The sequence below is a fragment of the Dipodomys spectabilis genome, unplaced genomic scaffold, assembly GCF_019054845.1.
Source record: "Dipodomys spectabilis isolate Male_0828 unplaced genomic scaffold, ASM1905484v1 ptg000492l, whole genome shotgun sequence".
In the NCBI taxonomy this organism is placed as follows: domain Eukaryota; kingdom Metazoa; phylum Chordata; class Mammalia; order Rodentia; family Heteromyidae; genus Dipodomys; species Dipodomys spectabilis.
In genome coordinates, this window is record NW_024871169.1 from 429221 (window position 1) to 453963 (window position 24743).

The following is a 24743-nucleotide window of genomic DNA, read 5'->3' on the forward strand; positions in this document are numbered from 1 at the left end:
TAAGGTAATCAGTGCATTTCCTATTGAGCATTGTTGTCCCCTCCTTTGGTTTTCCCCTACATCCCTTCCCTCTCCACCTCCCTAACTCCTCCCTCTCACCCTTCCCCTGTGCCTGAAGTTGTAAAGTTGGTTTTCAACATAGTGTCTTGTACATCTCATTGTTACAATGGGTCAAACTCTATCCCTATTTAAGCATTTTGTTTTTTCCCTTCCCCTCCCAAATTAGAAAAATATATATACAAGATGCAGGGCACCAGAACATAACACAGTCAAAACAGGGGTTATACCATGGAGGATCATATCAAAGAAACAAAAAATCACATAGTACATTATAAATGCGTTAAAAACAATATCAAGAAAGAAAAAACCACTTATGTCCCTATCTTGCCATTCGTTTCACTTAACATCATCTTATATGATCCGATGTACATAGCTTTTGACCTTTTCTGATTGTCCTAGACATATCCTAGTTATTGCAAATAAGGGAAACCATGGTAATCTACGTTTCTTTGTGCCTGGCTTACTTCACTTCATATAATTTTTTCCAAGACTTTCCATTTCATAACAAATGTGGTAGTGTCATTCTTTCTGATGGAGGCATAGAATTCCATATATATATATATATATATATATGTATGTATGTATGTATGTATGTATGTATATATATATCACATTTTCTTGATCCATTCATCTACTGAGGGGCATCTGGGTTGGTTCCATATCTTAGCTATGGTAAATAATGCTGCAATAAACATAGTTGTGCTGGTAGCTTTAGTATGGCCTTGTTTGTGATCCGTTGGGTAAATGCTCAAAAGTGGGATTGCTGGGCCATAGGGGAGCTCTATGTGCAGTCTTTTGAGGAAACTCCATACTACTTTCCAAAGTGGTTGAACAAGTTTACATTCCCACCAACAATGTAGTAGGGTCGTCTTTTCGTCACATCCCCTCCAGCATCTGTTGTTATTAGATTTCTTGATTCTAGCCATTCTAGCTGGGGTGAGGTGGTATCTCAATGTTGTTTTGATTTGCATTTCTTTTATGGCTAGAGAAGTTGAGCATTTCTTCATGTGTCTATTGGCCATTCTTATTTCTTCTTCAGAGAAGTCTCTCTTTAAGTCTTTAGCCCACTTATTAATGGGGTGGTTATTTCTTTGAGGATTTGTGGTAGGGGGATTTAATTTTTTGAGTTCCAAGTATATTTTATATATGAGGCCCTTGTCTGTTGTATGGCTAGTGAAGATCTTCTCTCAATCTCTGGGCTTTCTATTGATCTTGCTAGCTATGTCCTTTGCCATACAGAAGCTCTGCAGTTTCATGCAATCCCATTTGTCCAACCTTTCTTTGATTTGTTGTGTTTCTTGGTTTTTATTAAGAAAATTTTGGCCTGTGCCAAGAAGCCTTAGACTTTCTCCTATTCCTTCCTGTAAGGTTTTCAGGATGTCTGCTTTTACTTAAAGGTCTTTGATCCATTTGGAGTTCATTCTGGTGCAGGGTGATATATAAGGATCTAGCTTTAGTTTCCCACAGGTGTTTAACCAGTTTTGCCAGCACCATTTACTGAAGAGGCTGTCTTTCTTCCATTCTATTTTTTGGCTTCCTTACCGAAGATTAGGTGGCTATAGGTCTGTGGGTTCATTTCTGGGTCTTCATTTCTGTTCCATTCATTCTCAGGTCTGTTCTTGTGCTGATATCAAGCTGTTTTGCTTGATATGGCTTTGTAGTAGAGTTTGAAATTTGATATTGATATTCCTTCAGCACTGCTCTTTCTGTTAAGGATTGTTTTTGCTATTTGGGGTCTTTTATTGTTCCATATGAATTTTCGGGTTGCTTCTTCTATTTCATTGAACTTCAGAGTTTGCTGGCCGCATGGTCAGCATGGCAACTCCTCAGCTCCAGAATCATGAACAGTATGTGAAGGAACAAGCTTGACTGTGTTCCACACTACATTATACACAGACCTATGAGTTTCCTATAATTTTTCCCCTTTTGGAACATAAACTTTCTTACTGATGCATTTAAATGTATGTTTTAGAGATGCTCAGTATTCCACCCAGAAATTCATAGTAAGGCTTCTGCAGGCACTTGTGTGCTCTCATCTATCATAACAAAAGCTCCTAACAGGAATCATAATGCTGCCAATTTTCTGGATTTCTATATATAAAATAACCCATTAAACAAAACAAATTGTATCTACATTGTATAGAACAAAAGAAGTTACCAAAGGCCCTTAACTCACAGAGATGACCTGTTAGTGGGACAATACAGTCTATATAATTAAAACAATTTAAATCTTATTTTTTAAAAACAGACACGCTGGGCGCTGGTGGCTCACGCCTGTAATCCTAGCTACTCGAGAGGATAAGATCAGAGGATCATGGTTCAAAGCCAGCCCAGGCAGGAAAGTCTGTGAGACTCTTATCTCCAACAAACCACTTGAAAACTGGAAGTGACACTGTGGTTCAAGCGGTAGAGCGCTCACCTTGAGCTAAAGAAGAACAGAGCCCAAGCCCAGAGTTCAAGCTCCATGAATGAAAAAAAAAAAAAAAACAACAGACAATGGGCTTTACTGTCACCATCTCACCAATTGAAAGAAAACCAATATCTTCAGTTTTTTTAAGTAAGAACAAGCACAAACATTGCCCAACTATTCTGTGTTACTTATAAGATAAAATATTCCACATAGAGAATGTAAGCAATTACCAGCCCAGAGCTCCATTGGGTGCACTCTATGGTGTCTGGTGGCCAAGTCCCCTGAGCCAAAAACCCACTAACAGCCAGTGTGAAAGTACCACTCTGGAGCCCTATCTTTCAGCTAGTGATGTTTGGATGTCCTTGTCCTCTCTTTACTGATCCACAGAGCCCTGTGGGTAAAACAGGGAAAGAGAAACCCCAGAGTTGAGTGATAGGACCAAAAAACACTTTGGATCCAAGGTGGAACCTTAACTTGTAGGGGAGAAGAATGTGTGTCAGTATGAAATGAACTGGGGAACATATCTTTAGAGCTGTGATGAAGGTAATCATGGGTAGTAGCAGCCCTATTAGATAAGGAAGGAGGCCATGTGGCCAGCAGAGGCCTCAGCATCCCATCTCACCAGCATAAAGGGCTGCCATTGATTGGCTGGTCCTGACTGCAGTGGGCTCATTGCCATACATTGGTTGGTCCTGACTATGCTTCTATTGAAGCACTTCCCACAAGACTGCTCATACTTATGCTGGACCCAGCCCAGGTCTTGTACCACCTGTCTGTGTGAAGCCTGGGGGCTGGTATTTGTCTGCCTCCCTGAGGCTGAGGCCTGAATCTACTGTGCTGATACATTTCTACTACAGTGGCCAGTACATGTAATCCCTTGGATACATGTGAGCAGGAAATAAATGAGTGCTTGCTGGATGCATGTGCTGGATATATACCATTCCTCAGAATCTCAAACTAATTCTTCCAAGTAGATGTGGGTATTTTACAGATGAGGAAACTGAGGCACAAAAATACAAAGGAACATTGCTTTTGCTCATCGGGGGCCTCTCTTCTGATACCAGCTGGGAGAGAAGGATCTTCAAGCCAGTGTCTAGTGGGCAGAGGAGTCAATATCCCTTCTGTCTTTGCCCAGATGCATAGTCCAACAGTCACTGTACATGGCTCCTGGCAAGACCCCAGGAGGAACAAACCTTAGTTGCCCATAGCATTAAGCAGCTAAGACTGGTACAGATTCACACTTCCCATCCTGTAGAAGTTGCTCTGAAGACCATCAAACACATGCCAGCCTTTATGTCTGCTCTGGGTACAGGCAGTCTGGGTAGGTGGAGGAATCAAGTTACAGTGTCCTAAGAAACGTGGGTCCCTGGCAGAATCCAGCACTCTGCCTACAGTGCACATGCTAAAGTGACCCCAAAAGTGATCTAGCTGGGAGGGTAATGGAGGGACCTTCTAGGGTACAATAAAAATAAGTTAGCCTTGGGTGAATTTGAGGCTCTGAGCCCTGATCCTCAACCACGGTGGTCCAGGTGGAGTGGTCAAGGTAGCATTCCCAAAACAGCCAGGCAGCCTGCTCCCTACCTTCTTCCCTAAAGGCCAGTTAGCTGTGGGCAGGAGAGGGAAGCCAGGCAAAATAATGGTCACAGCTCTGCAGAAATCCCACAGGTTCTGACCCTCACTTGCACCATACCTGGGAGCCTCAAGAACAAGTCCTCTCTAGCTACAAGTCCAGAACCCAGAGACCTGTAGAGGCAGAGGTGAGCAACTGTCCCCATGGGGTCCCCACCCCTCACAGCTTCGTGTTTAGTGCCAAGTGGATAAGACTGTGTTTGAACATCCCCTTGATGGCCCACAGCCTGTACTCACTGCTGCCAGAGTAGTTTGGCCCCAGAGCCTGGGCTTTTTCTGCTAGATCCAAAAAGAGGAAGCTCCAAGCAACTCGTAGACCTCAGTGGGCTCTCAGAATCTGTGAACAGCTGGCTGTTACCACAGAGCTTCAATTCCCACCTCTGGGCCTTTGCTTCAGCTTCCCCCCTAACTTGGCATTCTACTTCTTCCATTTGTCTTCTAGAATTTAAAGTAATACAAAATGCTATTCTTCTTTTGATTCTTTTCAATCATTCAGGACCAAACTAATGCTATAGGTAAAATTTCCACAAGAAAGCCTTCTGAATGTAGCCTCATTTGGCATTATTGTCTATTGCAAGTCTTTCGTTCTCTGTCTCTTTCTGTCTCTCTCTGTCTCTATCTCTCTCTCTCCCTTCCTTCCTTCTTTTGTCTTTCTTTCTTTCCTTCCTTCCTCCCTCCCTCCCTCCTTTCCTTCCTTCCTTCCTTCCTTCCTTCCTTCCTTCCTTCCTTCCTTCCTTCCTTCCTTCCTTCCTTCCTTCCTTCCTTCCTTCCTTCCTTTCTCTCTCTTTCTTTCTTTTCCATATTTTGTTGTGCTGGTACTGTGCTTGAAATCAGAGCCTAGGAGCACTCCCTTACCTTTTTTCACAGACATGGGCTCTAGGAGTTGGGCAAAAACTTCACTTTCTACTTATTTGGTGGTTATTTGGAGATGAAAGTTTCATGGATTTTCCTGTCTGGGCTTTTTATTGAATCATTTGTCCTCAGATGCCTATCTTCAGACTAGGATTACAGGTATGAAAATACTTTCTCTGAGCTTGCCTGCTTCATTTAATGCTTTCCCCCCAGTATTTAGAAAATTCACTGTTCAGTCTCCAAACTACCACTCCAAAGGTTTGCTATCACTGTACCAGTTCACGAGAGGAGAAAAGAAGCGGTGAAGCAGCTGTACTTGAAGGCTCAGTTCAACCATGCCTATCCTTTGATAGTTTTCTCGAAGACAAATTTAACAAAGATCCGAAGACTGAGACCAGTGATTTTAAACAACGTTTTTATTCTTTCTCTTACGCTCTGGGAGCTCCTGAGAGGCCATTTGGGCCAAGTACTGGAGTAGTGACTGGACCAGCTGAGGACCCCTGAGGTCGCCCCTTCCCTCTCTATTTCCCATAGCAATTGGGGTTGGGATTGGGACTAGGGTCGCCACTCCATACAAAGGGTTAAGAAAAATGTCTTCTTTCTCTCGACAGAAAGCCTCATGCTCACGGGCATAGAGGGGGTTAAGACAGTCCACGACTTTGTTCAAAACTGTGGCCTTGGCATGTAGCCCAGCTGGTAAGCACGATGCCCAAATTGACTGTGCTGAGGTAGACGCTGAGGGCGTCATGGAACAGGGCCTGCAGGTGAGAGGAACAGAGGATGGTGCTGTCAGTCTCCCTCTCAGTAGGCTCCTGAAACCCTCACCAGCCATCCCAAGTGTGTCCCACCCATTTCTGCTTCTGCTCTGTGCTCCATCTCCTAGTTTTAAATTTTGTTTATGAGTAGTGAAGTTTAGGCTCAGAGTTGAATATTTGTGAGAAAGATGCTCTACCATTTGAGCCCTCCCCTATTCTCTTTCTGTTTTTAGTAATTTTTAGGTAGGTTCACACACATTTAACCTAGGCCAGATTGAGACCAAGCTCCTTCTGCCTAAACCTTCCATATTGCTGGGGATGATAGGTATCCACGTTTCACCTGGCCCTCCTTCTCCTCCTTAAAGCCACAACTTTCCTCAATTGTTACTTTACAAAGTGTTCCCATCTCTCCTCACGACAGATCTCCCTCATCTGTCTGAAGAATCCTCCTTTTATTTAGACCTGTCCCCCTTTGCAGTGCTATGGATAGGACCCAAGTAGTCATGCATGGTAGAAAGGGATGCTCCTACTGAGCCCCAACCCTGCCCCATCTGCCACTTCCAGTGGCCCTTGTCTTCCTAGAGCCTGCTTTGTCCCTTCTTAAGACAACTGCCTTTAGTTTTCAACATCCCCCCACATGCCCCATTCCTGGCTTCACCTTCCTCTATTGCCCACAATTCCATTCTGAGGATGATCCAGAAATGTCAATGCATCTAAAAACAAGCATTCCCTTTCAATGACACCTCTTTCCCCCAGCCCCTGCCCATGGGATGCTCACCTGATTATTGGGCTTGGAAATAACGGGCTCCAAAAAACAAGGTACCAGATGAAGGTAGTTTTTTCTAGTGAAGAGCTGGCTGAAACTTGTGACTTAGGTGGAGCCTGAAGGACAAAAAAGGGGCTGGAGTCAAGCTAAGTGTGGGCACAAGGTGGATCCAATGAGGTCAGGATGGGGACTGGGGTGGGAGATACTGACCGGTATCCCACAATCTTCTATGGATAAATGGTACACACAGATAAAAATAGTAACCCCAGCCAGCATGATCACGGTAACAGCAAGCAGGAGGATTAATTTGTAGGCAGCCGCATTCTCCAGACCTGTGGGGAGGAAAAGGCAGGTTAGGGGTGAGGACTCACGTGCAAATCCTCCTGAATGGGACCAGGTTGTTCGGTTTGTCTGTGTGTGCTAGGACTGGCGCTTGAGTTCAGATCCTGTGCTGTCCTTAATCCTCTTCTAGATTGTGTGTGTGTGTGTGTGTGTGTGTGTGTGTGTGTGTGTGTGTGTGTGTTAAACTGGCAATAAGTCTCTTGGACATTCCTGCCTGGCCTGGCCCTGAAACATGATCATCAGAACTCAGCTGCCTGAGTAAAGCTAGGATTATAAGTTATGAGCCACCAGCAGCCATCTCTATTACTATATTTTGAACTCCACCGTATCTGAAATCCCTGTTTTCTCCCATAAAGACTGTGGCTCTGCCTTGTGTGACTGTCTCTCTGTGAATCCTTCATCTAAGTGAGCTTCTTGCCTCAACCCTCTATCAAAATCTTTTCTGTCTGCCTCTGCCTGAACCCCTTTCTTCCTGTTTCTGTCCACTGCAGCTTCTCCTTCAGATTAGCACCTGTCCTTCTTCCAGGTCTCAAAGCCTTGCTTCTGTCTCCATCTAACCAGCTCTACTTTCTTGTTGTCAAAATTATTCCCACCTCCCTATCTGAGCCTCATACTTGCTAAAGTTCCCTACTTCCATCCTTTTCCTGTGCCTGCTCCTTGGTTGTCTTTCATATATCCCTAAGGAGTAACTCCCAAGCTGAGCACAAGGGTGATAAGTCTTATGTATAGTTTTACATAGAGTTACATATATTTAAACTTCATGGTGCGTGTGTGTGTGTGTGTGTGTGTGTGTGTGTGTGTGTGTGTGTGTGTGTGTGCTGCTGTTGTTGTTGTTGTTGCTGCTGCTGCTAGGAAAACAAAGATATTTTTGCCTGTAGTGGGGAATTAAGTACAGGCCTAGGCCCTATCCCTAGGCTTTCTTATTTAAGTCTGGTACTCTACCACTTAAGCCACCACTCACAGGCACAAATTTTTTTGATAGATTATTAGAAATAAGAATCTTCTGGCTGGGGGCCAGTGGCTCGTGACTGGAATCCTAGCTACTCAGAAAGCTTGGATGTGAGGATCATGGTTTACAACCAGCACAGATACAAAAGCCTCTGCAACTCTGTATCTTCAGTAAACTGCCAAAAAAGCCAGAAATGGAGCTATGGCTTAAGTGGTAGGGCACTAGCCTTGCACCAAAGTAGGTCAGTGACAGCAACAAGGCCATGAGTACTTATCCCAGAACCAGCACACACAAACAAAATAGTTCTTGTAGACTTTTCAGCCAGGGCTGCCTTCTTATCATGATCATTAAATCTCAGACTCTTGAATAACTACAAGTTTGGACGTGAGTCACTGTTCCCAGCAGGAAACCAAGGATATGTACTGAAAAAGATATAAAACAATAAAATTCAATTCTCGAAAAGTAGATGTGAAAATTATATTTATTTGCATTGAGATATTTAACACAAGAAACCAAATGTAAAACAATAAAAATTTAATCTCACTTAAGAAAGTTAACAGGCTAATATGTGAAATTGCATAAAACAAGTTATGTCACGTATGATTACTGTCTATACCCTATGGGCCTTTTTATGTCCTGCGTGATTGTACCATTGCTAGTTTTTCTAGTAATTATACAAAGTGGTATCGCTGTGAACAAGGTATTTGCCTGAATACTCTATTGCTTGTTCTCCTTTTCCCTTTTAAACCAATTTGAAGAGGTTCCATCTTTCTGTTTCCTATGTAATAATACACATCAATCATGATTGCTCCTCTCCCAACCTTTATCACCATCAGCCCATCAGTTTTTGAGAAAGGCTCTTGCTGTAGAGACTAGCCTGACTTGAAACTCGGGATCCTCTTGTCAGCCTCCTGACTGTTGGGAATATACACGTGTTACCACATCCAGCTTCATCATTTTATCTGTGCTTCTATCCTCTAACTGCTTCTGCCTCTTCCTTTTGTCTAGCCATTTGTCTGTGCCTCTACCCTCCAACTTAACTAGTGCTGTTCCCTGCTGATCCTCCTCCTGACATCCATGGCCCCCTCCTCTTTTTTTTTTTTTTTTTTTGGGTCCGGTCGTGGGGCCTGAACCCTGGGCCTGGGCGCTGTCCCTCAGCTCTTCAGCTCAAGGCTAGCACTGTACGACTTGAGCCACAGCGCCACTTCCAGCTTTTTTTTCTTATGTGGTGCTGAGGAATCGAACCCAGGACCTTGAGCATGCAAGGCAAGTGCTCTACCACTGAGCCACCTTCCCAGCCCGCCCCCTACTCTTTCAGACCACCAAGTTTTGCTGTCTCTGTCCATCAGAGAATGGTGTCTTCCTGTGTATCCCTACTTGTATTCTCTTTCCATACACTCCCTCAGATCTCTAGTCTTCTAATCATCTAGCCCTAGCATTCTGCTCCCTGGGCCTTCTGGCCCCCTTGCCCCAACTTACCATTGTCAGAAGTAGGGCCACGAGAAGCAGGGCGATGAGGTACAGGCAGTGGCTGAGCTGGTCCTGCTGGTTGTATATGCGGACCATCTCCAGCAGCATAAAACCTGGGACATGGGAGATAAGACATAGTATTCAGGATGTGACAGGAAAATGAGGACTGCTACTCCTAAAACCCACCCTGACAGTGTCAGAAATCTGCCAGATGTTCATGTACCCTCTCCTTGAAAAGGTCTGTTAGTAAATGATCTCAGAGTCTCTTATCCCAGCCCACAACCCTGGACTTGGCCATAGTCTTTGGAGAAGATAAGGTATCCTTAGGTGAGCATTATTCTGTACATGAATAACATAGTTCCAATAGACACACTGGCCACAGTCTACATCCTGTGCTAGAGGGTGTAAGGTCTACAGCTCATAGAACTATCATTTTAGAGCCCCGGACTTGACCCAGGCCCTCAAACCCAGCTCTAGCGTCCAAACACCCTCCTCCAGGCATTCAACCAATACATACTGGTGTGCTGAGTGATTAACCAAGCCTCCCTTCTCTTCTCTCATCCATTCTGCCATCCCCCAACCATTCTGTTCACCCTTGCCTCTCCTTCCAGCTGACTACTTACGTTGTCTTTCTATGTCTTATCACCAAAACATTCCTGATTCCTATACCCCTGCCTCTCTTCCCTTTAAACATATCCTCCCCAGCCATCAGACTATCTCTGCTACCCAGCCCTGTCCATTTCCATCAATGTTCCACCTGACCCTCTGATCCCCACAATTCTCACAGCTACTGGGAGTTAAAATAATAGCCAGACTCACTCAGGCATCATGTTGGCCCTTTCTCTCTCCAGGGCTCCTGACCATGTGAAATCCCTTCTTTGTCAGGGTCCCACCTGAAGCTAAAATTCCAAGGCTGCTATGAGAACATCAGACACAATAAATGCCCCTCCCCCTTCCAGCTGCCCCATCACACAGGCTCCATGGCTGCCGACTCACTGGCAGAATGCCATGGAGATGTGCATGTCATCAGGGTGACACAAGGCCGAAGCCATAATGGGCATTGTGTAAGGCATTAGTGCAGGAACAGAAATTGTCCATGGGCTCAGGGTAAGGGAGATTCAGAGGACCTCTTTCTCCATGACTCAGCCCCTCTGTCATCCTGCATACCTGACACACGTAGCCCCTGAAATTGACCTCATGGCTCCACCATGGATAATGCAGTGGGACCAAAACCAGAGGGTCTGGGTATGGTGGGAGGTCTTACTCTTCTGCATCCTAAGTGTGAGTGAAGTGTGAACAACTGGGCCTCACAGGTGCTGTTGAACCCCTAGGATAGGAAGACTGAAGCCTCTTTGTCCTTCACTGCTGTCTCCTTGGGACTCATAATACCACATAGCTTCCATTTGTGTGTGTGTGTTCTGGTACATGGGATTGAACCAAAGTCCTAGGTGATGATGCTTAGCTTTTTCACTCAAGACTAATGATATAACTGAAATATGGATATTGGATTAAAATAACTACAATCTGTCCTTCCCACCATCCTGGTGCCTTCATGAGTGTTGGGGGCTTTTCTGAAAACCCTAAAAGGTAATATAGGTCATTCTTTGAATTGCAGGTGCATCATATTGTTTAGCCCCAGGAGAGCTCTGCTGCAGATAACATGCAGGTGTGTCTTGCTGTTCAGCCCTAGATGGTTTGCTTTTCTTGCCCCTGATGTTTCCCTTAGATGGTTTGCTTTGCTTCTATAAACATGCTCTTATTAGTTTGGTCCCCCACCCCATCAAATGTTTTTGGCCTTTAAAAGCTTTGTGTAAGCTACTTTCTAGGCTGCTGGTTGTTGGGACATGGGTGCACCTGCAGTCATTGGCCTTCTAGTAAAGACTCCCAGTTTGACCTCTCAAAATGTGGCTTCTCTGTATCTAACCATCAAGTAACAGTATAACATAATACTTGAGCTAGAGATTCACTCTCAGCTTTTTAGAGGTTAGAATATGAGGACTTTCCTGCCTTGGCTTACCTTGAACTGGATCCTCAGATCATAAAAGGTACAATGGCCAGGTTGCAGTGCCACAAACCTCTTATCAGCTCCCCTGCCTTTATTTCAAGCACCAGCACTAGCAATAAAAAGAAAAAATAGGTATACTTTAGTCTCTATATGTTTTCAGAATCATAGTAATCCTTTAACTGTATGCACACAGATAATGACAACCAAGCTTTTGTTGGGGGGCTCTGGCTCATCCCTGCAATTGTAGCTACTCAGGAGGCTAAGATATTATGATTGTGGTTGGAAGCTATCCCAGTGATCTCAATTAATTCCTCCTCAAAAAAATGCTGGAAGTGGAACTGTAGGTCTAGTTGTAAAGTGCTCACTTTGAGCAAAATAAACTCAAGGACAGTTAACAGGCTCTACATATACACACACAGAATACACAAGATTTCAGTGAATCATAAAGTAACTACTCTAGAGTCAGAATAATAACATAAGATACATACCTACTCCCAAGCAATGTCCAGTGACCAGAGTCAGGTCAGTCTTAGCACAGTTAGCTGTGTGTCAAAATAGAGGACCTAGGAGGAGATTTCACACTGTAGGCCTAGCACTCTCTAAGCCCAGCTCTAGGAGACTGAGGTCAATGCTAAGGAAAGAGGATTTCAATTCCTAGTGTAGCTTTGGCAACCCAATGTAACTCTATTCTAAAAAAGAAGCTGTGCATGTGGCTCAGTGGTAGAATGCTTGCCTAGCATGTAAGAGGCCTTGGCCTAGTTAACAAATATAAATAAGTCAAAATACATAGATGTAATGAGATGTATGCATTTGGGAACACACACAGCAAATTAAAAACAAAGAGATGGGCAGGAGCTGGGAATGTGGCTTAATGGTAGAGTGCTTGCCTAGTATGCATGAAGTCCTGGGTTTTATTCCTCAGTACAACATAAACAGAAAAAGCAGGAAGTGGTGCTGTGGCTCATGTGGTACTGTGGTAGCCTTGAACAAAAGAAACATAGGGACAGTGCCTAGGCCCTGAGATCAAAACCCCAGGACTGGCAAACGAGATGGATGTGTTTTCAAGCCAGAATCAGCCAGAACACCACTCCCAGGATTAGCACAGGGTCTACAGGCCTCCTAGAATCAGAAGCATCACAGATACTGTAGACATTTATCATCCACAAGAGTCACCTTCTGGCCAACCCAAGTATCCAAACAGAACTCCTCAAAGTCTGAGTATCATTGACTGTCACCTGCAATCCTCATTGTTCAGAAGACTGTTGTCTGAGAATCATGGTTTAAGGACAGCCTGCGTAGGATATATATGAAGCAGTTTTCTCTAATTAACCACGAAGAACCTAGAAGAAGAACTATGGCTCAAATGTGTTTTTCTTTTCCCTCCCACCCTTCCTTCTTTCCTTTCTTCCTTTCTTCCTTCCTTCCTTCCTTCTTTTCTTTCTTTCATTTTTGCAATTTCTTTGGGCTTGAACTATGGGCCTGGGTGATGTCCCTGGGCTCCATTTGCTCAAGACTAACACTCTACCGCTTGAGCCACAGAGTCATTTCTGGCTTTCTCTGTGCTTAATGGGACATAAGAATTTCACAGACTTTCCTGCTCAGGTTGGCTTGAAACCAAGATCCTCACATCACAGTCTTGTGAGTAGCTATGACTACAGTCTTGAGTCACCAGTAACTGAATTATGAGTTCTTTAAGAACTGTTTTCATCACAGTATTTCCTTTTTAACTGCATTATTCTCTCTCTTTTTTTTTTTTTTTGCAATACTGGGGGTTTGAACTTGGGGTCTTGCACACATTAGGATGTGACTTAGACCTCCAGCTCTCACTTACTGATTTTTTTCCTGAGCAATTAAAAATTTTAAATCCAGATACTTCCATAGTCATTTAAGTAACTATTTACTCCTGGGGAAACAAAAACAAGAGAACCCATATGATTGGAAGAGGTAGGAGGTGGTATTTCTAACTTACAGTGTCCCAGGGGCACATCTCAGCCTATCCTGTGTCCCTTTCATTAATCTATGATGCCCAAGGAAGGTACTAGCACTTCTATCTTAACTACCAAGTCCATCTCTAAGAATCTAAGAGTAAGAGCACTCTGCTACAATTGCTTTGGCTGGAAGGTGGATGGAGAGGGAGGAAGGGGATACTGAGATGTGATCACACTACAGTTATCCATAAGCACCATTCCCTGTTGGTTCAGGGACATGAATTCAGGACCTTGAGCTTGCCAGGTCAGTAGCACCATACCACTTGAGCTACCCCCTTTGACTTTTTGCTTTAGTATAAGTCTCAGATAAGATCTCCCACATTTGCCAGGCAGGCTGCTGAGATCTTCCTACCTCTTGCTCAGAGAATCTAGGATTACAAGGGTGATAAAAATAGGCCCACATTAAAAAAATAATGAAATAGGATGCTCAAACTTTTTAATGCTTGGCTAGACTTGGTTGATTAACATTTTATTCACATGTGATGGCTACCAAACTGGGTCCTTTTGATATCTACTTCCCAAATAGCTGGGATTACAGCATGAACCCCTGTGCAGCTCACAAGTGGAATTAGGAAACTGCATGAACTGTTTAGCTCAGTAGGAGAATGTGTGATTAGAATGCACAAGACTATTGGTTCTTACTCCAGCACCAAGAATGTCAGTTGGCCTTTCAGAGCTTACATTTAGTGGCAGAAAAGAACACAAAATGAGCCAGACACTAGCGCTCACACTTGTAATCCTAGCTACTCAGGAGGCTGAGGTCTTAGTTTGGGGTTTGAAATTAGCCCAGGTTCAAAAGTCCAGGAGGCTCTTATCTCCAGTTAATTATCAGAAAGTCAGAGTGAGCTGGGTACAGGTGGCTCATGCCTGTAATCTTAGCCTATGCAGAAGGCTGAGACCTGAGGATCTTAGGTCAAGCCAGCCTGGGCAGGATGCTTATCTCCAATTAACCAGCTGAAGCTTGAAGTGGAGTTGGGGTTCACCTAGTAGAGCACTAGCCTTGGACAAAAAAGCTCAGGGGGACTAGGAAGGTGGCTCAGTGGTAGAGTGCTTGCCTTGCATGCACGAGGCCCTGGGTTCGATTCCTCAGCACCACATAAGCAGAAAAAGCCGGAAGTGGTGCTGTGGCTCAAATGAGCTTTGAGTTGAAGAGCTGAGGGACAGTGCTCAGGCCCAGAGTTCAGGCCCCACAACTGGCAAAAAAATAAAAAGAAGAAAGAAAAAATAAAAGCTCAGGAGCAGTGCCTAGACCCTGATATCAAGTTTCATGACCTGCTTCTACACAGGAAAACTAAAAGTGGAGCTTTGACTTGGTATGTAGAGCTCAATCCTTTTGAGAGAGATCTAATGCACATTGTTAAGACCCTAGTTCTAGCCCAGTACAGGTATACAATCATACAAAAATGAAGAACAAAATAGCCTGAGTGTGGGAAAATACACATACACAGCACACAAAATAAAGGAGAAAAATATTATGTGTATACATTAAAATTATCTGGAAGATCAGGGTATTTGGGGCTTACAGTTGTGATCCTAGCTACTCAAGGTGCTAAGGTCTGAGGATCCCTTTGTGAGACGAGCCTAGGCAGGAAAGTGCATAAAAAACTTACCTCCAAATTAGTAGAAAATAGATGAAGTGGAGCTGTTTCTCAAGTGGTATAGTGCCAACTTTGAGTAAAAAACCTAAAGGACAGTGCCCATGTCCAGAATTCACACTCCATTACTGGCACAAAAAATTTTCTGTGGTATATAGCTCACACCTATGATCCCAGCCCCTCAGAGAGAAGAGATTAGGAGTTTCAATGTTAAAGGCCAGTGCAGGCAAGAAAGTTAGCAAGATATCCATCTTGACAATTATGCCTGGCACTGTGGGATAGTTCTGTCATTCTAGGAGTGTGAAAAGTCTAGTTTTATGGGATAGAGGTTCATTCTGAACACATACACACAGACACACACAGAAATGTGTGTGTGCACATGAAAAATGAGGCTCTATCAAAGAAAAAGTTTACATTAAAAATGTTTATCTCGATGGTTGGAGGTGGAAATCAGTAGTGGAATACTCACCTATCATGTTTCAAACTGTGGATTCAGTCTCTACTTCAAAAATTAAAGAATATAAATTAAAATTTATCTGAGATGAATAATGACAATTGAAATTTGGAAAGTCCTTTATAAAACTTCTCACCTTTACAGTAGTACCTTTTTTTAAAAAATAGATTAGGATGGCAAACATCTGCATTTTGTAACTGAGGCTTCTTGATAGGGCTGGTTTGTATTTGGTACTTGAATACTTTCCCTTCCTTTTTCTTATACTAGATTGTATCTGCCAGGCTCATGCCTACATCAAGGCCTTTGCATTTGTTCCCTGTGCCTAGTGCAGTTTTGGCCTAGATAATCACAGGGCCTGCTCATTCTGGGCATCATAGGACCCTACTTCTTGTCCCATCCTCAGTGAGGTCCCATCTTTCCCTCCCCCACATCACACTCAATCACTCATTTGTTTCCATGTTCATTTCTGTTTGAAATGGGCATTTTCTCTCTTTTAAATCGGAGGCCAATCAGCTTTTTCTGCAAGTAGACAGACAGTAAATAGTTCAGACTTTGCTGACTACATGGTCAGCATGGCAACTCCTCAGCTCCGGAGTGATGAACAGTTTGTGAAGCAACAACCTTGACTGTGTTCCACACTATATTATACACACAATTATGAGTTTCCTATAATTTCTTTTTTCCCCTTTTGGAACATAAACATTCTTACAGATGCTCTTAAATATATGTTTTAAAGATGAGATGTTCAGAATCCCATCCAGAAATTCAGGGCAGTGTTTCTGCAGACACTCGTTTGCTCTCATCTATCATAACAGAAGCTCCTAACAGGAATCATAATACAGCCAATTTTTGGATTTCTGTATATAAAATAAACCATTAAACAAAAGAAATTGTATCTACACTATATAGATCAAAAGAAGATTTCAAAGGCCATTAACTCACAAAGATGGTCTGTTAGTGGGAGAATATAGTTTGTATAATTAAAACAATTTAAATCTGATTTTTTAAAAAGACAATGGGCTTTACTGCATGCCACCATTTCACCAATGGAAAGAAAACCAATATTGTCAGTTTTCTTAAGTGACTATAAAATTATGAGTAAGAACAAGCACTTATCATTGCTCAACTCTTCTGTGTTACTGATAAGATAAAATATTCCTTACAGAGAATGTAAGCCATTATCAGCTTAGAACTCTGCTTGGTGCACACTGTGGTGTCTGGTGACCAAGTCTCCTGAGCCAAAAACAGCCCAACAGCCAGTATGAAGGAGGACCAATATGGAGCCCCAGTCTTGCAATTAGTGATATTTGGATTTCCTCTCTCTACTGACCCACAGAGCCCTGTGGGTCAAACAGGGAAAGAGAAATCCACAGAGCTGGTTAAGGGAACCAAATGACAGTTGCTGCTTCAGTGTGGAACCATACCCTGTAGGGGAGAAGAGTGTGTTTCAGTTTGAAATGAACTGGGGAAAATATCTTTAGAGCTGTGATGAAGGAAATCATGGGTAGTAGCAGCCCCATTAGCTAAGTGCCTACTGGGAACCAAGGAAGGAGGTCATATAGCCAGCAGAGGCCTCAGCATCCCATCTCACTAGCATGAAGGGCTGCCATTGATTGGCCGGTCCTGATTGCACTGGGCCCATTAGCTGGTTCTGACTACTCTGCCATCCATTGGTTGGCCCTGACTATGCTTCTATTGATTGCCTGGTCCTGACTGAGCTTCTATTGATTGGTTGGCCCTGTCTGCTCAGCACTTCCCACAAGACTGCTCATACTTATGCTGGACCCAGCCTAGGACTTGTACCACCTGACTGTCTGTGTGAAGCCTGGGGGCTAGTATTTGTCTGCCTCCCTGAGGCTGAGGCCTGAATCTACTGTGCTGACACATTTCTACTACAGTGGCCAGTACATGTAATCCCTTGGATACATGTGAGCAGGAAATAAATGAGTGCTTGCTGGATGCATGTGCTGGATATATACCATTCCTCAGAATCTCAAACTAATTCTTCCAAGTAGATGTGGGTATTTTACAGATGAGGAAACTGAGGCACAAAAATACAAAGGAACATTGCTTTTGCTCATCGGGGGCCTCTCTTCTGATACCAGCTGGGAGAGAAGGATCTTCAAGCCAGTGTCTAGTGGGCAGAGGAGTCAATATCCCTTCTGTCTTTGCCCAGATGCATAGTCCAACAGTCACTGTACATGGCTCCTGGCAAGACCCCAGGAGGAACAAACCTTAGTTGCCCATAGCATTAAGCAGCTAAGACTGGTACAGATTCACACTTCCCATCCTGTAGAAGTTGCTCTGAAGACCATCAAACACATGCCAGCCTTTATGTCTGCTCTGGGTACAGGCAGTCTGGGTAGGTGGAGGAATCAAGTTACAGTGTCCTAAGAAACGTGGGTCCCTGGCAGAATCCAGCACTCTGCCTACAGTGCACATGCTAAAGTGACCCCAAAAGTGATCTAGCTGGGAGGGTAATGGAGGGACCTTCTAGGGTACAATAAAAATAAGTTAGCCTTGGGTGAATTTGAGGCTCTGAGCCCTGATCCTCAACCACGGTGGTCCAGGTGGAGTGGTCAAGGTAGCATTCCCAAAACAGCCAGGCAGCCTGCTCCCTACCTTCTTCCCTAAAGGCCAGTTAGCTGTGGGCAGGAGAGGGAAGCCAGGCAAAATAATGGTCACAGCTCTGCAGAAATCCCACAGGTTCTGACCCTCACTTGCACCATACCTGGGAGCCTCAAGAACAAGTCCTCTCTAGCTACAAGTCCAGAACCCAGAGACCTGTAGAGGCAGAGGTGAGCAACTGTCCCCATGGGGTCCCCACCCCTCACAGCTTCGTGTTTAGTGCCAAGTGGATAAGACTGTGTTTGAACATCCCCTTGATGGCCCACAGCCTGTACTCACTGCTGCCAGAGTAGTTTGGCCCCAGAGCCTGGGCTTTTTCTGCTAGATCCAAAAAGAGGAAGCTCCAAGCAACTCATAGACCTCACTAACTTGTGGGCATGGAGTCTTCTTCATCATCAACGAACTGATGGATCTTACCACAGCACCTTAATTCCCATGTCTGGGTTTTTGCTTCAGCTTCTCTCACTCCCCACTTCTTTGAAGTTCTGCCTCCACTCCTTCTTTCCTATAATTTCAAGTACCACAAAATGCTGTTCTTCTTTTGATTCCTTTCAATCATTCAGGAACAGGACTAATGTTATAGATAAAGTTCACACAAATATAAAAAACCTGGTGAGTCTAGCCAGATTGGGTCACCACTGTCTACTGAATGTCTTTTATTTTTGATCCTTATTGTTAATTTGTTTGTGCTGGTATGTAGGTTGAAACAAGGAGGGGATTCTAGGACTTGGGCAAAACCTCCCTTTCCTAATTCATTGGTGGCTATTTGGATATGAAAGTCTCTTGGGTTTTCCTGCCTATAATTGTTTTGAATCATTGTCCTCAGTTGTCAGTCCTTTCTCTAAGTGATTAAGATGACAGGTGTGAAGCTACTTGCTCTGAGTTTACCTGCTTCATTTAATGCTTTTCCTCCGGCAACCCAACAGTCATTGCTCAGTCTCCAACCTGACATATTAAAGGTTCCCAATTATGGTACCAATTTACTGTAGGGGAGGAATGAATACAGCTCAATCTGGGGCCTTGGTTTACCCCTGCCTCTCCTCAGACAGGTAGTCTCAAGATGAACTTAACAAAGATCAAAGACTGAGACAAGTGATTTTAAACAATTTTATTCTTTCTCTTACGCTCTGGGAACTCCTGAGAGGCCATTTGGGCCAAGTACTGGAGTAGTGACTGGACCAGCTGAGGACCCCTGAGGTCGCCCCTTCCCTCTCTATTTCCCATAGCAATTGGGGTTGGGATTGGGACTAGGGTCGCCACTCCATACAAAGGGTTAAGAAAAATGTCTTCTTTCTCTCGACAGAAAGCCTCATGCTCACGGGCATAGAGGGGGTTAAGACAGTCCACGACTTTGTTCAAAACTGTGGCCTTGGCATGTAGCCCAGCTGGTAAGCACGATGCCCAAATTGACTGTGCTGAGGTAGACGCTGAGGGCGTCATGGAACAGGGCCTGCAGGTGAGAGGAACAGAGGATGGTGCTGTCAGTCTCCCTCTCAGTAGGCTCCTGAAACCCTCACCAGCCATTCCAAGTGTGTCCCACCCATTTCTGCTTCTGCTCTGTGCTCCATCTCCTAGTTTTAAATTTTGTTTATGAGTAGTGAAGTTTAGGCTCAGAGTTGAATATTTGTGAGAAAGATGCTCTACCATTTGAGCCCTCCCCTATTCTCTTTCTGTTTTTAGTAATTTTTAGGTAGGTTCACACACATTTAACCTAGGCCAGATTGAGACCAAGCTCCTTCTGCCTAAACCTTCCATATTGCTGGGGATGATAGGTATCCACGTTTCACCTGGCCCTCCTTCTCCTCCTTAAAGCCACAACTTTCCTCAATCGTTACTTTACAAAGTGTTCCCATCTCTCCTCACGACAGATCTCCCTCATCTGTCTGAAGAATCCTCCTTTTATGTAGACCTGTCCCCCTTTGCAGTGCTATGGATAGGACCCAAGTGGTCATGCGTGGTAGATACTGAGCCCCAACCCTGCCCCATCTGCCACTTCCAGTGGCCCCTGTCTTCCTAGAGCCTGCTGGTGGTCTCTCTGCTTTGTCCCTTCTTAAGACAACTGCCTTTAGTCTTCAACATCCCCCCACATGCCCCATTCCTGGCTTCACCTTCCTCTATTGCCCACAACTCCATTCTGAGAATGATCCAGAAATGTCGATGCATCTAAGAAGAAGCATTCTCTTTCTTTTTTTTTTTTTGGGGGGGGGGGGGGTCCGGTCGTGGGGCCTGAACTCTGGGCCTGGGCGCTGTCCCTCAGCTCTTCAGCTCAAGGCTAGCGCTCTACCACTTGAGACACAGCACCACTTCCGGCTTTTTTTTTGCTTGTGTGGTGCTGAGGAATCGAACCCAGGGCCTCAGGCATGCAAGGCAAGCACTCTACCACTGAGCCACCTTCCCAGCCCCAAGCATTCCCCTTTCAATACCTCGTCTTTCCCCCAGCCCCTGCCCATGGGATGCTCACCTGATTATTGGGCTTGGAAATAACGGGCTCCAAAAAACAAGGTACCAGATGAAGGTAGTTGATTCTAGTGAAGAGCTAACTGAAACTTGTGACTTAGTTGGAGCCTGAAGAACAAAAAAGCGACTGGAGTCAAGCTAAGTGTGGGTACAAGGTGGATCCAATGAGGTCAGGATGGGGACTGGGCTGGGAGATACTGACCGATATGCCACAATCTTCCATAGATAAATGATATGCGCAGATGAAGATAGTAACCCCGGACAGCATTATCACAGTTGCAGTAAGCAGAAAGATTAATTTGTAAGCAAAAGTATTCTCTGGATCTGTGGGGAGGGAAAAGAAGGTCAGTGGTGAGAACTCATGTGCCACCCCATCCTGTTGGTCTGTGTGTGCTAGGACTGGCGCTTGAGTTCAGATCCTGTGCTGTCCTTAATCCTCTTCTAGATTTGTGTGTGTGTGTGTGTGTGTGTGTGTGTGTGTGTGTGTGTGTGTGTGTGTTAAACTGGCAATAAGTCTCTTGGACATTCCTGCCTGGCCTGGCCCTGAAACATGATCATCAGAACTCAGCTGCCTGAGTAAAGCTAGGATTATAAGTTATGAGCCACCAGCAGCCATCTCTATTACTATATTTTGAACTCCACCGTATCTGAAATCCCTGTTTTCTCCCATAAAGACTGTGGCTCTGCCTTGTGTGACTGTCTCTCTGTGAATCCTTCATCTAAGTGAGCTTCTTGCCTCAACCCTCTATCAAAATCTTTTCTGTCTGCCTCTGCCTGAACCCCTTTCTTCCTGTTTCTGTCCACTGCAGCTTCTCCTTCAGATTAGCACCTGTCCTTCTTCCAGGTCTCAAAGCCTTGCTTCTGTCTCCATCTAACCAGCTCTACTTTCTTGTTGTCAAAATTATTCCCACCTCCCTATCTGAGCCTCATACTTGCTAAAGTTCCCTACTTCCATCCTTTTCCTGTGCCTGCTCCTTGGTTGTCTTTCATATATCCCTAAGGAGTAACTCCCAAGCTGAGCACAAGGGTGATAAGTCTTATGTATAGTTTTACATAGAGTTACATATATTTAAACTTCATGGTGCGTGTGTGTGTGTGTGTGTGTGTGTGTGTGTGTGTGTGTGTGTGTGTGTGTGTGTGCTGCTGTTGTTGTTGTTGTTGCTGCTGCTGCTAGGAAAACAAAGATATTTTTGCCTGTAGTGGGGAATTAAGTACAGGCCTAGGCCCTATCCCTAGGCTTTCTTATTTAAGTCTGGTACTCTACCACTTAAGCCACCACTCACAGGCACAAATTTTTTTGATAGATTATTAGAAATAAGAATCTTCTGGCTGGGGGCCAGTGGCTCGTGACTGGAATCCTAGCTACTCAGAAAGCTTGGATGTGAGGATCATGGTTTACAACCAGCACAGATACAAAAGCCTCTGCAACTCTGTATCTTCAGTAAACTGCCAAAAAAGCCAGAAATGGAGCTATGGCTTAAGTGGTAGGGCACTAGCCTTGCACCAAAGTAGGTCAGTGACAGCAACAAGGCCATGAGTACTTATCCCAGAACCAGCACACACAAACAAAATAGTTCTTGTAGACTTTTCAGCCAGGGCTGCCTTCTTATCATGATCATTAAATCTCAGACTCTTGAATAACTACAAGTTTGGACGTGAGTCACTGTTCCCAGCAGGAAACCAAGGATATGTACTGAAAAAGATATAAAACAATAAAATTCAATTCTCGAAAAGTAGATGTGAAAATTATATTTATTTGCATTGAGATATTTAACACAAGAAACCAAATGTAAAACAATAAAAATTTAATCTCACTTAAGAAAGTTAACAGGCTAATATGTGAAATTGCATAAAACAAGTTATGTCACGTATGATTACTGTCTATACCCTATGGGCCTTTTTATGTCCTGCGTGATTGTACCATTGCTAGTTTTTCTAGTAATTATACAAAGTGGTATCGCTGTGAACAAGGTATTTGCCTGAATACTCTATTGCTTGTTCTCCTTTTCCCTTTTAAACCAATTTGAAGAGGTTCCATCTTTCTGTTTCCTATGTAATACACATCAATCATGATTGCTCCTCTCCCAACCTTTATCACCATCAGCCCATCAGTTTTTGAGAAAGGCTCTTGCTGTAGAGACTAGCCTGACTTGAAACTCGGGATCCTCTTGTCAGCCTCCTGACTGTTGGGAATATACACGTGTTACCACATCCAGCTTCATCATTTTATCTGTGCTTCTATCCTCTAACTGCTTCTGCCTCTTCCTTTTGTCTAGCCATTTGTCTGTGCCTCTACCCTCCAACTTAACTAGTGCTGTTCCCTGCTGATCCTCCTCCTGACATCCATGGCCCCCTCCTCTTTCAGACCACCAAGTTTTGCTGTCTCTGTCCATCAGAGAATGGTGTCTTCCTGTGTATCCCTACTTGTATTCTCTTTCCATACACTCCCTCAGATCTCTAGTCTTCTAATCATCTAGCCCTAGCATTCTGCTCCCTGGGCCTTCTGGCCCTCTTGCCCCAACTTACCATTGTCAGAAGTAGGGCCATTAGAAGCAGGGCGATGAGGTACAGGCAGTGGCTGAGCTGGTCCTGCTGGCTGTATATGCGGACCATCTCCAGCAGCATAAAACCTGGGACATGGGAGATAAGACATAGTATTCAGGATGTGACAGGAAAAATGAGGACTGCTACTCCTAAAACCCACCCTGACAGTGTCAGAAATGTACCCAGATGATCATGTACCCTCTCCTTGAAAATTGTGGTCTACAGTATGGTATTGAAGGAGCTCAGAAGATTTTGCCTGAACCCCCAGCCCTAGACTTAGCTGTCTTCCTTGATTAAGTTGAGCTATCCATAGGTGACCATGAGTTTCTGCATGAAGAACATGGCTTCTTTGGACACATCCGCTACAGACTATAACCTACCTGAATACTCTATTAGAAGGCATTAAATTCCTCAGCACCACATAAGCAGAAAAAGCCAGAAGTGGCGCTATGGCTTAAGTGGTAGAGCGCTAGCCTTGAGCTGAAGAGCTGAGGTACAGCACCCAGGCCCAGAGTTCAGGCCCCACAACTGACCCAATAAAAATGTAACTTTAGAAGGGACGAAGTTATACAGTTCATACAACTGTCATTTTAGGATCCCCTGACTTGACCCAGGCCCTCAAACCCAGCTCTAGCGTCCAAACACCCTCCTTCCAGGCATTCAACCAATACATACTGGCGTGCTGAGTGATTAACCAAGCCTCCCTTCTCTTCTCTCATCCATTCTGTCATCCCCTAACCTTTCTGTTCAACCCTGCCTCTCCTTTTAGCTGATTACTCATTCCTGCTTCCTATACCCCTGCCTCCCTTCCCTTTAAACTTATCCTCCCCAGCCATCAGACTATCTCTGCTACCCAGCCCTGTCCATTTCCATCAATGTTCCACCTGACCCTCTGATCCCCACAATTCTCACAGCTACTGGGAGTTAAAATAATAGCCAGACTCACTCAGGCATCATGTTGGCCCTTTCTCTCTCCAGGGCTCCTGACCATGTGAAATCCCTTCTTTGTCAGGGTCCCACCTGAAGCTAAAATTCCAAGGCTGCTATGAGAACATCAGACACAATAAATGCCCCTCCCCCTTCCAGCTGCCCCATCACACAGGCTCCATGGCTGCCGACTCACTGGAATTCCATGGAGATGTGCATGTCATCAGGGTGGCACAGAAGGCCAAAGCCATAATGAGCACTGTGTAACCACTAGTGCAGGAACAGAAATAGTCCATGGGCTCAGAGTAAGGGAGATTCAGAGGACCTCTTTCTCCATGACTCAGCCCCTCTGTCATCCTGCATACCTGACACACGTAGCCCCTGAAATTGACCTCATGGCTCCACCATGAATAATGCAGTGGGACCAAAACCAGAGGGTCTGGGTGTGGTGGGAGGTCTTACTCTTCTGCATCTTAACTGTGAGTGAAGTGTGAACAACTGGGCCTCACAGGTGCTGTTGAACCCCTAGGATAGGAAGACTGAAGCCTCTTTGTCCTTCACTGCTGTCTCCTTGGGACTCATAATACCACATAGCTTCCATTTGTGTGTGTGTGTTCTGGTACATGGGCTTGAACCGAAGGCCTAGGTGATGATGCTTAGCTTTTTCACTCAAGACTAATGATATAACTGAAATAAGATATTGGGTTAAAGTAACAACATCTTGTCTTCCCCACCATCCTGGTGCCTTCATGGGTGTTGGGGGCTTTTCTGAAAAGCCTAAAAGGTAATATAGACATTCTTTGAATTGCAGATGCATCATGTTGTTTAGCCCTAGGAAAGCTCTGCTCCAGAAAACATGCAGATATGTCATTCTGATTTTCCCCTAGATAGTTTGCTTTTCTCACCCCTCAT

General features: G+C 44.4%; 1 pseudogene; it reads right to left on the minus strand.

Annotated features, from left to right (window-relative positions):
* Positions 1-24743, minus strand: part of LOC122098802 — a 29825-nt pseudogene extending 5082 nt beyond the window's left edge.